Source organism: Hemitrygon akajei, chromosome 14 (assembly GCF_048418815.1).
Source record: "Hemitrygon akajei chromosome 14, sHemAka1.3, whole genome shotgun sequence".
Classification (NCBI taxonomy): Eukaryota; Metazoa; Chordata; class Chondrichthyes; order Myliobatiformes; family Dasyatidae; genus Hemitrygon; species Hemitrygon akajei.
The window spans coordinates 84,814,183-84,828,770 of NC_133137.1; the positions used below are offsets into that span (position 1 = coordinate 84,814,183).

General features: G+C 42.3%; 1 protein-coding gene across 2 annotated transcripts in view; it reads right to left on the reverse strand.

Annotated features, from left to right (window-relative positions):
- celf2 (cugbp, Elav-like family member 2) overlaps positions 1-14,588 on the reverse strand; it is a 1,088,079-nt gene that overhangs the window by 973,058 nt on the left and 100,433 nt on the right. For both annotated transcript variants that reach the window (XM_073066515.1, XM_073066516.1), the window contains exon 2: positions 3,831-3,920. The gene's annotated coding sequence lies outside the window, so the exon portion shown is untranslated. The remainder of the gene's footprint in view (positions 1-3,830; positions 3,921-14,588) is intronic.

Here is a 14,588-nt window from a genome sequence, read left to right on the forward strand (position 1 = left end):
TATATATATATAAATTCCCATTTAAACATTTATCTTTTTCTATTTTGTGCTGTGGCAATTGGTCAGTGCTCCATGAACTATCTGAGTGTTCGGGGAAGTCAGTTGGCTGAGATAAACAGCTCCGAGCACAACTATTTCAGGAGGGATAACATTTGTGAAAACAAATATTTTCAACTGCATTATTCCCACAGGACGTGTGCACTTATTAAAGTCCAGATACAGGGATGAGAACAAGGTACATGGCTGTTGTTTCCAGGGCCCTTCAGCACAGCTTGTACCATGCAGTTAAAAAACAAACAGCTTTGGGGGAGGTGGGGAATAAAATTAGGAGGGTGAGGAGGGGGGGAAGAGAGGGTGGAAGAGAGGGTGGGAAGAGAAGGGGAGAGGGGAGGAGAGAGAGGTTGAAGTGGGGGGTGAAGAAGTGGGATGGGGTGTGAGAGCTGGGGTGTTGAAGATGGGGGTTGAAGATGGGAGGTTCAGGGGAGTTGAAGGGGGGATTGAAGAGGGGTGGGTGAAGGGGAGGAGAGGGGTTTGAAAGGTGGAAGAGGGGAGAGAGGGGAGGGGGAAAGTGGGGAGAAGAAGATAGTGGAGGAGAGGGAGAAGATGGGGAAAAGTGGGGAAGGGGAGGAGGAGAAGGGAGGTGGGGAGGGGGTAAAGGGGAGGAGATGGGGTAGAGGGGAAGGAGAGGGGTGTGGATGAGAGGGGGAAGGGGGGAAGAGGCAGGGAAGAGGGGAAAGGGGAAGAAGGGGAAGAAGAGGAAGAGGGAGGAAGTGAGGGGGTTAAGGGAGGGGGAAGGGAGGAAAGGGGAGGGGGAGAGAGGGGAGTGGGGTAAGAGGGGGAGGGGGCAAGAGAGAGTGGGAGGGTAGGAGAGAAGGGGAGGGGAGAGAGGGGAGAGGGGAAAGGGGCTGAAGAGAGTGGTGGTGGGGGGTGAAGGGGGTGTGAGAGAGGGGGTGTTGACGAGGGGTGGTTTGGGGGTGGAGAGGGGTGGGTGAAAAGAGGTGGGTGAAGATGAGTGAGGAGAGAGGGTTGAGGGGTTGGAGAGGGAATGAGGGGAGGGGGAAAGTGGGGAGAAGATAGTGGAGGAGACGGAGATGGGGAGGTGGGGAGGGGTGGAGGAGAAGGGAGGTGGGGGAGTGGAGTGGAGGGGGAGAGGGGGGGAGTGAGGAGGGAGAAGGGGAGAGAGGGGGCAAGAGAGAAGGGGAGGGGCAGAGAGGGGAGAGAAAGGGGGTGGCGGATGGAGCAGGGAGAGGGGGAGAGAGTGGGGAGAAGATAGTGGAGGAGGGGAGAAGATGGGGTAGGAGGAGGGAGAGGACAGGAAGGAGGGATGTGGAGGGGGGAGAAAGGGAGAAAAAGTTGTGGGGGAAGGGGAGGAGAGGGATGAGAAGAGGGGGAAGAGGGGAGAAATGGGGGAAGGGGTTTAAAGGGGAGGTGAAGGCAGATAGAGAGTAGGGAGAAGGGGAGAGTGGGAAGAGGAGAGGGGTAGGGGTAAAGAGGGAAAAGCAGGAGAGAGTGGACGGGAAGAGGGAGGAACGGGGAAGTGGGTAAGGGGGAAGAGAGGAATGGGGAAGAGGGGGAAGGGGAGAAGTGGGTGAAGTGGGGAAGGGGGAAGAGAGCTGGTTTGAGAGAGCAGGGGGAGTGAGCTGGGGAGTGAACTGAGGGGGAGGGATGAGGTAGAGAGATGAGGGATAGAATGTTGGGGAGAGAGAGTTGGCGGGGACAGCTGGGGAGGGAGCGCTGAGGGGGAGAGCAAGCTGGGGGAGAGAGAGAGAGAGCTGGGGGAGAGAGCAAGCTGGGTGAGGACAGTGCTGGGGTGGAGAGAAAGGGCTGGAGTGGGGTGAGAGTGCTGGGGTGGGGAGAAAGCTGTGGGCGAGTGAGCTTTTCTAGTTCAACTGGCCTAGTTAGCAGCCCTAATGTTTCCTAATTTTTTTATACAGCTGCATGGGCCAACCATTGCTGAGCAGGAAATTTTTACACATTCTGAAAACTGCACAGCACTTTAACTGTGTTTTTGTAATATGCATACAATGAGTATTTAGAAAAAAAACTGAAGAATCACATTACTTTTGATTTCATTTATTAATTGATGGATATCATGAAATACAGTATAATGACAAAAATCTTTGTTTTGTAAATTTTTTCACATCTGATTTTATTACAGTCAATAAACACTGTCCATTTAATTTCACATCCAGATGAAACATACGTCTTAATCCTCATTAGATCATCCAAATGTTTCACTTCTACTCTGTAACACTGAAACCCTGACAATGTAAATATGTTTAAGCTTTAAAATGTTTCAAAGTATATGTTGTCCTCCATTTATAATTTAGAAAATTTATGGATAATATCAAAGATCAAAGTAAACTTATTATAAAAGTACATATACGTCACCATATACAACCCTGAGATTTTTCAGCAGGCATACTCAATAGATCCATTATTGAATAATAACCATAATAGAATCCATGAAAGACTGCACCAACTTGGACAGTCAACCAGTGTGCAAAAGACAACAAACTGTGCAAATACAAAAATCAATAAAGAATAATAACAAATAAATAAGCAAAACTATCAAGAGCATGAGATGAAGAGTCCTTGAAAGTAAGTCCATAGGCTGTGAGAACATTTCAACGATGAAGCGAATTAAGTTGAGTGAAGTTTCCCCTTTGGTTCAAGAGTCTGATGGTTGAGGGGTAATAACTGTTCCTGAACCTGGTGGTGAGAGTCCTGAGGCTTCTGTAACTTCTTCCTGATGGCAGCAGTGAGAAGCGAGCATGCCTTGGGTGATGGGGGCCCCTGATGATGCATGCTGCTTTCCCGCAACAACACTTCGTGTAGGTGTGCTCAATGGAGGTGAGGTCTTTACCCGGGACAGACAACTTTTTGTAGGATTTTCTGTTCAACAGCACTATTATTTCCATACCAGGCTGCGATGCAGTCAGTCAATGTACTCTCCACTACACATCTATAGAAGTTTGTCAACGTTTTAGATGCCACACTAAATCGCTGCAAAATCCTAATTATGTTTTATATTCATTAACACATTGTTAGTGTATTTCGCCATTATATGAACATAGATTTCAAAATTATATTAACATTATATAAAAGAGAATTCCAGCTGCACAGGCTACGTGCACGGGAGCATTTCAGTTACTGCGTACCCATGCAGCTTAGAGGGGACAGTGGCACCCCTCTCCATCTGTTACTCCTGTTACTGCACTGTAGACACTTTAAACCACATTTAATAATGCTGTTTATATTGTAAATGCAGAATGCTATTTATTTACTTATAAACATTTTATTCCTGATCCATCCTTTAACCTCTAACTTCATTAGCTTTCTTTAATTTATATATCACTCTCAATTTTTTCTGTAATTCTTTATTCTTTATAATTGTTGAATGTTGTTTCTTGTTGCATGTAATGCCCTGACTAACACACCGCAGCAAATTCCTAATACATTTAACTGTACAAGGCGAATGAAGTTGATTCTTTGATCAGCAATCTGCTTTACATTCCCACTCTGCCAGTTTAATTTTTCATAGACTTGCGATGTTCACATGAGAAATAAAAATGACAACATTTACAATAACCTGATTTCCACATTCACACCCAGGCAAAATCTACATCTCCTTATTTGTTAAATTGCCAAGCCTTTACAATCAGTGCAGGCAAAAACAACATCTGAATAGTGGAGCACAGTGTATGTACAGTATGTTTTAAGCACAGGAGGTATGCATTACAAATTTTTAATCTCGAATAGAATATAAAATCTATTATTTTAGTCACAGACCAGTTGAATGCTTCGATTCTATAAATAAGCAATCTTACCCCACAGGATAGCAAAGATGCTGGTGGTGAGTTTTCTTCCGCTGTCTTGTCTGCAGACTGTGGTGCACCCAGACAAGGTTACAACACGCCCTAGTGGAACAAGAGAAGAGAAGATGATAAAGTTCTGCTGTGTAGTCACTGCTGCCTTATTCTCCGAATTATCCAAATTCACATTTGAAGATCTTCTCTTTTCCCATTGACAACATTCAATCCTACATTCCACAAATACACTCATGGGTCACTTTGGTAGACCTACAAAAAAAAGCAGCCACTGAGTGAATGTTCACGGTCTTCTGCAAATATAACCCATCCACTTCAAGGTTTGACATGCTGCACATTCAGAGATGCGGCACTGTGCACCACCGTTGTAACGTGTATGGGTATTTTTATTTTATTTAGCGATGCAGCGTGGAGTAGGTCTCTCAATTCACACCGCCCCAATTAACCCTAACCTAATCATGGGACGGTTTACAATGACCAATTAACCTACCTAGTACATCTTTGGACTATGGGAGGAAACTGAAGTGCCAGGGGAAAACCCACGCATTCCACAAAGATGGTACTGGAATTGAACTCTGAACTCTGGAACGCCCCGACCTGTAACAGTGCAGTGCCAACAGCTTGAATACTCTTGTGACCTCGCTCATTTACAAAAAAATTTCGGCTATAGAACTGCCACTCACTAAATGTTTATTTGCTGTTCACACCATTATCTGTAAATTCTAGAGACTTTTGTGTGTGAATCAGTTCTGAGATACTCAAACCACAGTGTCTGGCACTAACAATCATTCAATGGTCAAAGTCACATAGATCGCATTTCTTCCCCAATCCAACCAGAACTGAACCTTTTGACCATGCCTGCGTGCTTCTATGCTTGAGTTGCTGCCGCATGATTGGCTAATTTGGTATTTGCATTAACTAGCAGGTGCACAGGTATAGGCAATAGAGTGGCCACTGAGAATAAAGATCATTGGAAGATACAAAATATGCCATTTGTGTTTATCTCATTTAATCCTTTCTGGAATGATTACAGAACTTGTATTGGAACAAAAAAAAAAGAGGCCAATCAGAAACAGCTTTATTATCACCATTGTTGGTTCATGACACTCCTGCGATCCAAAGATTCTTCACAAGTCAAGAGTGAGGCATAATACTCATTGATTACAGTTGTTTTATTTAGTGTTACAGTAGCACAGAACGAACAAAAGACACGTGAGAGAACAAAAGGAAAGAGAAAAGAAATAGCATCCGTAGTTATCTCATACTTAGAATAGAGTTAACACAAATTCCTGTGATGAGAGTTAATTTACCAAATAGCTAGATTCTAGTAGAGTGACACTTGCTACTGAAAACCAAGGTTTCTTTAAAAACTACAGAAGCAACTGCACAGTAGTTACTTGAAAATTCGTTCAACAATTACATAAACATAGGTGATTGTATAAAAATACGAAGATAGGAAAATTAAACTACAAGTAGCAATTCTACTCTCCACTCCACTGCAGGTTTGATGTGAACTTTGTCGGCTTCTGATGCAATCTACACGTGGAAGAGCAAATATATGGAAAATGAGCAGCAACTGCATCGTTATCTCTCACCAACAATCCAAGTGTTTGCCAGTGCCGATGTTGCAGCCATGTTGTGTTGCATTCAAAAAGTTCTGAAATATTTGTCCAGAGCAGTCTCATCCGGTAGCTGTATAAATTCATGTGGCCACATCGGAGCCAACTTCCAACTGAAGCAGAATGGAGAATATTTCCTCCAGATACAGTGCCTTGAAAACATATTCAGCCCCCTCAACTATTTACATATTTTACAGTTTCATTTTCTAAATTTAAAACTGAGGGGTGGGACTAAATGGCACTCAACAGCGAGTTCTTTGTGCTCATCTGCAGAAACAGCTTAATTTCGACCTTTAGTGTCTTCTTTTTCCCTTTTCAAGGTGGATGGGGTTCTGATGAAGACCCTGACCTAGAGCTACGCTCAAACATAGCTTCAACGTTTAAGAAAAAGTTGGAGAGGTACATGGGATGAGAGGGATACGGAGAGATATGGTCTAGGTGCGGGTCAGTGAGACTAGGCAGAAGAATGGTTTGGCACAGCCAAGAAGGGCTAAAAGGCCTTTTTCTGTGCTGTAATTTTCTATGGTTCTAAGTGGGGAAGGGGGATGGCACTATGCTGCTGCTTGTGCATCAGTGGAGAAGCGGGCTTTGGGGATCTGTAATTTGTTTTTACTGTAATTCATTCTTTGGGGCACTCTTCTGTTTTCATGGATGTCTGTGAGGAACAAGAATTTCAGGTTGTATATTGTATACATTTTCTGATATTAATTGGAACTATTGAACTATATTGAAGTAGGATTTTTGAGCTAATCTACAAAACATTGTGCATCACGACACATTCCAAAACCTGTCAACAATTTACTAAAAATTAAAAACCAAATTTGTGAGTCTGAAGAAGTATTCATCAGCTTTGTAATTAATCGGCTAACTTTCCACAGGTGCAAGATATTACCTTGCCGGCCCTCCCAATGTTTCATGAAGAAAATTGGAAGATCACTTGAAAAAAAACATTCTATCTCTGTAAGTTACAACAGTATTGTAGATTTTCAGAGACCAAGTCAAACATCCCGTCAAGATGGTGCCAGCGTACAATGCTCCCTTGTTCGATGTCTTCCAGATAGCTCACGAACATGTCCTTTTCACTTCTCTTATGTCTGCTTTTCACCTTAAATGTGATAGAGTCTGTCATTAACAGTCTGGAGATCTTTTGAGTGATCCAGCACTTTGCTCTCCCCGAGAAGATTCTGGTAAATGAGTACAACCTCTGATGGCCTTGAAGTGAAGAAACTTTGAGATGGGGTGCAAGCCGATATTTGACTCCATTTCACTGGTTGAAGATTCCGTTAATCGCCGATTAAAACTTTGAGGAAGGGTGAAACACGGAGGCAAGAGTGGATGGCAAGTGAGAGTTCAGCCCCGACTGCCTTCCTTTTGATTGCTACCAAGTAGGATTCTGTGAGCAGCCTGTCGTTGCGTGGCTCGCTGTGGCAAGCAGGTAGGCCTCTCTGCCTGACGTGGTGTCCCTCTTTATCGATGAATGTTGGCGAAATCGGAGGATGGTATCATGGTTCTACATTGATGGACTGTGTTCTGCATTGACAGACTTATGGTTTTTATAGTGGTTTTTTTTTAAAATCACCTGTTCCTTTTCTGTTTCGTTGGGCGATGAGGGAGGTTGGGGAATTGATGCTCTGTTTTATTCTGTTATTTATTTGTGTGGGGGAGGGGTTGGTTGGATGTTGATGTTCTTGTTCCGTATTGTGCGGCGGGGGGGGGAGGGGGATTTGGGGGTTGATGATCGGGATGCCATTCTTTTTTGTACGGGGGGGTGGGTGGGTTTGACGTTTTTCTCGGAATGACTTTCATGGTCTTTCTTTGTTTCATGGCTATCTGGAGAAGATAAATCTCAAAGCTCTGAATGGAAACATGCTTTGATAATAAATGAACCTCTGAACCTCTGAAAACGAAGACAAAAGAGCATTCAAGACAAGTCAGGGAAACTGTAATAGAGAAGCACAAATCTGAGGAAATGTACAAGATCATCTCAAAGGCACATAACATAAAGCTCAGTGCAGTGCAATGTGAAAAAGTGGAAAGAATATGAAAGCACTGCTACACTGACGAGGTTGCCTGTCCCTCATCACCAGAGGGGAATGACATATATATAAGAGGGGTGACTGAGGTACCAACAGTCACTCTGTGTGAGCTGCAGAACTCAGTGACTGCAACTAGAGATTAAGTTCATGGCCCTAAGGCCTTGATAAAAAGGGGTGTTTATGGAAGAGTGGCAAGGAAGAAAGCCCTGGCTATTAAAAAAGCATATCCTTGCCCAAAAAGACTTTGCAAAGCATCACTTCAAAGATACTGTAATGATGTGGAACAAGGTCTTGTGGTCAAAAAAGACTGAAGTGGAAATTTATGGCCTCAACACTAAGCAGCGTGGGTGGTGTAGCTCTAATATTGCACATCAGCCAGGTAACACCATCCCTGCTGGAAAGTATGGTGGAGGTAGCATCGTGCTACGCGGATGCCTTTCAGCAGCAGGGACTGGAAATCTGGACAGGATTGATGGGAAGATGAATGCTGCTGAACACAGACAGATCCTGGATAATGACCTGCTGGTCTCTGCCAGGAAGCTTAAACTGGGGAGGAAGTTCATCTTTCAGCAGGACACCGACCCAAAGCACACTGCCAGAGCAACCATGGAGTGGCTTCAAATGAAGAAAATTGCTGTCCTTGAGTGACTCAGTCTGAGTCTTGACCTTAACCGAACATCACTGGCAAGATTGCTGCCCACTGCCGCTCCCCAACTAACCTGCTACATCTTGAATAATTTTTGGAACAGGCAATGGGCAAGTCTTGCTCCATCACATTGTGCAAAGCTAACAGACACTTATCCAAAAAGACTACTGGCTGTAATAGCTGCAAGAGGTGGTTCAACTAAGTACTGAGCAAAGGGGAATAAATGCTTTTGAACTGCTGACATTTCAGTTTTTGAATTTTAAAGTTTTTCCATGCTTGGCAATTTCCCCTGTTTTTTGGGTTCTACTGTGAAAAAGCAGCATTCTCAAATAAAAATTCTAAGATAAATTGATCAAAATCCCTGGTTCTAATACTCATTTGTGCGAACAAAGGGTTGGGGCCTGAATTATTTTACAAGGCATTGTAGATTTCGTCTACTTGGCAGCAAAAGAAATCCATTCTTCACCTGAGGCAGTAATCACAATCTGGAGAAAAAAGTGATCAGCCCTCTAAGCGTTCACTCATCACTTGCAAAAACTGTTATGCCAGAGGAATCAGTAAACGTAGAACGTGCCAAAAACATTACAGCCGGTTCACGGACAACATGTGTGCTTCTAGTAACCCAAACCCCACTGTAGCTTCCGGTGCAGCGACCGATTCCACTTTGATACAAGAGTCAACAGCGTAGAAGTTTGATCTTTGTTCAACGCAGCAAATGTGCAGCTTTGTGGCACGAACCCCAAACCGAGCTTAAGAAACAGAATTTAACATGCAATACAGTACTCAATACCTTAGGAATAGCTTCTTCCACTCCATCATCAGACTTCTGAATCGGCAATGAACCAACCCATGAGCACTTCCTCACGATTTTTGCTCTCTTTTTCAGTACTCATTTACTTATACATATTTCTTATTGTACTTTATAGTATATTTTATGTATTGTGCTGTTTTGCTGCCACAAAATCACAAATTTCACGGCATTCGGTATGTCAGTGATATTAAACACTATTCTAATTCCACTGCCATCAGATTTATGACCCCATGAACTTTACCTCACCATTCCTCGTTTGCACCATTTATGAATATTGTTCTTTATTGTCACTTATATTAATTTTTTATGTTCTTTAAAAAAAACTCTGTGACATGTCAGTAACAAATGAAGGAATTAAAGATTAGCTTTATTTGTCACATGTGCACCAAAACAGTGAAAATACAGCAAAATGTGTCATTTGCGTCAAATCAAATTCGCAAGGATTGTGCTGGGCCAATGTCACAATTCCTTCGACGCCAATGTAGCTTTCCGCAACTGGCTAACCGTAACCGTACATTGTTGGAATGTAGAGCACCTCAAGGAAACCCGCACGGTTGCAGGGAGAATGTCTAAACTCTTTACAGTTAGCAACAGGGATTGAGTCCCAATTGGTGATCTCTGGCACTGCAATGGTGTTACACTAACCGTTATGCAACCGTGCCAAAAGCTGATTCTGATTTGTGCTCAGCACATTAAAAAAAAAACAGGGGTTGAATTTATAATCCAGCATGCTCTCATTTCCTCAGTTCACATAGCACAGGGTCTATTTATTTCAGCAAGGTTTTGAAAGATTGGGCTGCATATGAATAAAGACCTGGAATTTTTCCGAATCGACATGACAACGTTACAGTGAAATCTTGTCAAGATTGACGTCAATCATGCTGTTGCCAACTGCGCAAAATGTTCTGTGGATATCATTTGCATATGACAAAATGTTGACAAAAAGTGAACATTTATGAACTTTAGGAGGTTAAATAAACACAGGAAGCGTTTGCTAAGCCCTTCATTCTACTGAATGTAACATGGACCTATTAATTATCCTTCCTTAATTGCCCTCGAGAAGGGGATGAGCCCAAACTGTTGCTGATAGTGGGATGAAAATGCCGGGTAAAACAGTGAGGCATTCTGAAGTGAGGTAAATTGGTTGTACAATAAGCCAGCACCTGTGAAATGGTTTGTGGAAGGGTGGGGTGAAGCTTGGAAAGTTTAAGCACTGCAAGAGAAGACATAGACTGGGTAAGAAACTCTTTCTTTCGTGATAGAGAGACTCTGGAATACACTAGTGGCAGCTATCAACTTTCTGTATACCTTTAGAGAGGGGCTGTAGACCAGAGGCCGAAGAAGGCAGCCTGTTTTGGGGTTAGCGGACTGTGTAGTTGTGTGGGTGGAGGGAAGAATGGGTTTTGTTTCGCTGTTGTTGTTTTGTTGTACTCTGTGTTCTGCCGAGTGTTGTGGGAATGCCATGTTGGCGCAGGATGTGGGGCAATGCTTGTTGGCTGCCCCCAGCACACCTTCTGGTACGTTGATTGTTTTTATACAAATGGCAAATTGCACGGTAAGTTCCAATGTACACATGATAAATAAACTTGAATCTGGTAACAAACAAGGGCTAGGCAGAAAGGGAATCAAGTATTCACTTGTTCCATGTGATGTCCTGGGCTAGAACTATCACTGAAGTAGGAATTTTCTGGGCTCTTTTCTTCACTCTGGGATTTTCCTACACTTTCTATCTGCAGATTCTCCTTCAAATCTCATGACAGCCTGACAGAAATACATTGGCATTCTAGATCAGATCTGACAATCCGCACACAATAGCGATATGAGAGAAACATTCAACAGTCCAGCTCCACCACCAGCACAAGGGGCATTTAGGGGTGGAAATTAATGCTGGTCATGCTGCATTGGTGGGTCTGTAGTCACATTCATTTATTTGTCACATCTGCATGAAAACATACAGTGAAATGTGTTGTTTGCATTAACAACCAACGCAACTGAAGGATGCGCTGGGGCAGCCAGCAAGTGTTGCCACACACTCCGGCACCAACATAGAATTCTTACAATGTTCAGCAGAACAGCACAATAAGCCTCCTTTTCCTCTTCCACCCACCCATTCACACATTCATTCAGGCCTCCAAGCACTGGATACTTTTGCCAATAAAATCTGTTTTTAAAAAAAAATCCAAATTTCTTTAATTACTTCAATTAAATCCACAGTTGCTGTGGTGGAATTTGAACTCATGTCACTGAACTAACAGTTCAAATCACTAGGTGATGGTCACAACAGTATAATGCACTGGCAAGCTCTGGTAGTTAGGGCTGATAGACCAGCAGGTCTCTTTCCTTCTCCTAACTGGATACAGTCATACAGTCACGGAAGCATTGCAGCATTGAAACAGGACCTATGGCCCATCTAGACTATGCCAAACTACACTCAGTGTTCACTTTATTAGTCAGCTACTATACCTAATAAAGTGCCTGCTGAGTATGCTTGTGGTCTTCTGATGATGTAGCCCATCCACTTCAAGGTTCGATATGTTGTGCATTCAGAGATGCTCTTCTGCACACCCACTGTTGTAATGTGCATTTATTTGAGTTACTGTTGCCTTCCTGTCAACTTTAACCAGTCTGACCATTCTCCTCTGACCTCTCTCATTAACAATATACTTTCACCCACAGAACCCCAGGTCACTGAGTGTTATATTTTGTTTTGCTCTGTAAACTCTAAAGACCGCTGCATGTGAAGATCCCAGGAGACCAGCAGTCTCTGAGATACTCAAACCACCCTGTCTGGCACCAGCAATCATCCACAGTCAAAGTTACTTAGATCACTTTTCTTCTAAATAATTGCTCTGAACAACAATTGAACTCTTGACCATGCCTGCATGCTTTTATGTATTGAGTTGTGGCTGATAAGACATTTGCAATAATGAGCAGATGTACAGGTATACCTAATAAAGTGGCCACTGAGTGTATAATTTTGCTTAGTCCCAACATCCAGTGCCTGGAGCACAGAGCTCCATATCCATATTATCCATGTACTTACCCAAACTTTTCTTAAATATTATCCACCATCACGGCTGAATAATTTGCACATTTATAGCTACAGGACTTCCACAGAGCTACACTGGCTGGAAAACTCTTGGAGACACCCTGAGGTTGTGAAAGGCACTGTATTTTTGCAAACACTGTACTTCCCGTTCCACACTCCACAACTTTTTTCTCAAATCTAAGTATAGCAGTAGTAGAACTATTGGGATTAAAGAATCTCACAGCACAGCAATTAAGGAACTCAAAATTCAACCCCAAAATTTCACTGCTTAATTCCCTATTTTTAAATTTCCAATTACAAATCCCTCGACAGGGACAGCCAATTCTTATTAACTCTCCAGCAGTCTACAATGCATATGCCCTCCTTTATCCTGTCACTTTCAGCTCCTGTCATCTATTCTTCATGTAAACCTCCATTGAACTTTAATCAGTATGAAAAATTCAAGTTCACCTGTAAGGTGGGTGTGCCGAGCAACATCACAATTTAATGGATGCAAGAACTGGAGTCTTTCTCTGTTGATTGCATCTGTGAATTTATTAGGGCCATACAGAGCCTGAAATTGAATCCACGTTGCATTTCCACAAAAGGTTTATGAAATGCTAATATTATGTTGTATTCAGTTTAAAGAAAATACGTGGAACATTTCCAGAGTGCAGCTGGTTTCCAATGAGCTATTATCCTTGATGCAAAACGACTGCGGGGTTTTATGAGATCACATGATTTATGAGGGCTGTTCTCTGGCACCAAAGCCAGAAAGTTGTGATTTCAGATTCCAGGTACTTGAGCCCCTAACCCTAGCTTGGCATAGTACTGCAAAGGCATTCTGCAGAATCAAAGGAACTCCCTTTTCATTCAAGACATTATAATCAAAGCCCTCATCTGCCTGTCTGGATACAAAGGACGTTCACCTACAGTACTTGCAGCAAAAATTAAAGATTACCTTCACCAGCCACACGTACATCAAAACATGCGGTGAAATACATTTTTTGCGTCAGCATCAACACAGTCTGAGATGTGCTAGGGGCAGCCCACAAGTGATGCTGTACTTCTGGTTCCAACGTAGCATTCCCCTGTTCACTAACCCACAAATCTTTAGAATGTGGCAGGAAACCGGAGCAACTGATGGAAGCCCACATGGTCACAAGGAGAACTTACAAACTCCTTAAAGACAGAAGCGGGAAATGAACCTTGATCACTGGCGTTGTAAAGTGTTACGCTAACACCCATGCCACCCATTATCGAAAGGTGAAGATTATCTTGCTGATGCTTGAAATGAGCAAATTAGCTGTCGTGTTTTTTATCACCATGATAATGAGAAGTATTTTGCTGGTGATAATTTGTTGCTGGCTATGCTAATCATGAAGGACCCTAGGCCACATCCAGTCATTTGATTCAACACCCGAGAACCTGTTCAAAGTCTCAATGACCCATGTTCAAAATTCATCTGAAGAGACCCTTTTCCACTTTCTGATCTAGTTAAGCTCTGCAAACTTAAAACATTGTGGAATTGCATATCTGATTCCTTCCTCTACTACGAAGTACAATACGGGCTCGGAACACACCAGCAGCAAGACATTTTAACCCATCGTTAATAAATCTTAGTAAGGCCAAGTGGTGCAATAGATTGGTCATGTTCTTATACCACCAGTTTCAGCAGCAGTTATTACCCTACAACCACCAGTCTCTTTAATTGGTACAGATAATTTCACTCATCTCAACCCTGAACTGATTCCACACTCTACATGATTCATTCTCAAGGGCTTTACATCGCATGCCTTCAGTATTATTTATTAGCTTATATTTGCACAGTTTGTCTTCTTTTGCACATTGGTTATTTGTCTTTATTTATGCATAGTCTTCCAAAAATTTTGTATTTCTTATTGTCCTGTGAGAAATGAATCTCGGGGTAGTATAACGTGGCAAATACATTCCTTGATAATAAATTTACTTTGATTCTGACTTTGACTCCTAACCTACATGGAGGATGAAGCAAAGCCCCTAAAGGAATGACTTCTATTTATAGCTCTGTAGTTCCTGGAAAGAGACATCACTGGTAGATAACTGATAAAGAATCTTATAAAACATTGCCCTTCTTAACTCCAACCACTGTGTATAGGAGTTGGTATTGTTGTGTATTTAACATTTAAGTAATAATGTATATATATTGTTTGGTTAAGTATTCTTTGTTTATTGAATCCATTATGGATTGTATGTAAAAAGTACATGAATGACACAAGTCAATACGTCACCACATCATATATGCGCACCTTGCTAAAATACAAAATAAAACCTACATGGGTTATCCCCAACTCTGTGCGTTTCTTTCCATTAGATTTATGTTTTGGAGTTATAAATGATAACAGTAGTGATGAGGAAGTTTTAAAACAAACCCGAGATGACCACCTACATGTTCAAGTGCAGCATGCTTTCTTCACAAGAGCACAGAAACTGTTTAATTAAAACAAAACACAGCACATTTTTTTCTTTGCAAGAGGGAAAAGATGTTCTAGTTATAATAAAGCATAAAATGGATAAACTTCACAAGTTCATAAACAATGAGTGTTGGGTGATAATAATCATAAATAAAAAACAGAGAA